This window comes from Hipposideros armiger, unplaced genomic scaffold (assembly GCF_001890085.2).
Source record: "Hipposideros armiger isolate ML-2016 unplaced genomic scaffold, ASM189008v1 scaffold_74, whole genome shotgun sequence".
Lineage (NCBI taxonomy): Eukaryota > Metazoa > Chordata > Mammalia > Chiroptera > Hipposideridae > Hipposideros > Hipposideros armiger.
Genome location: NW_017731424.1, coordinates 2,327,218 through 2,327,606, shown reverse-complemented (window position 1 = coordinate 2,327,606; position 389 = coordinate 2,327,218).

The window sequence follows — 389 nt, the reverse complement described above, 5'->3', positions numbered from 1 at the left end:
GTGGGAGGGGTGCTGTCTGTCAGGCGCCTTTTGGGTTAAATTCTTCTCAAGAGCAAGTTCAATGCTGGGACTAGAAAACGCCATCACTGACAGCCTCTGCAGATTTGGGGAGCTGTGTCATGAGAGGGGTCTTCCTCTTTGTGCCTGGGTTTGTCCTGGTTTCCCCACAGTCTGTGACATTTCATGCAACACAGATACATACTTCATCTTGACAGAAACAAGATCTCAACCAGGAAGGAAGACACACGGGAAGTTGTTCAGGGTCCCCATGGCGACACAAGGTGGTATTGAATGGGATTGTGGCGCTCAGCCTGAGCCGATGCTGGAACCCGTGTGTGTCCCCTTCTCTCACAGCCCATCTGGGGACACGTTGTAACCCCTTCTTCTCA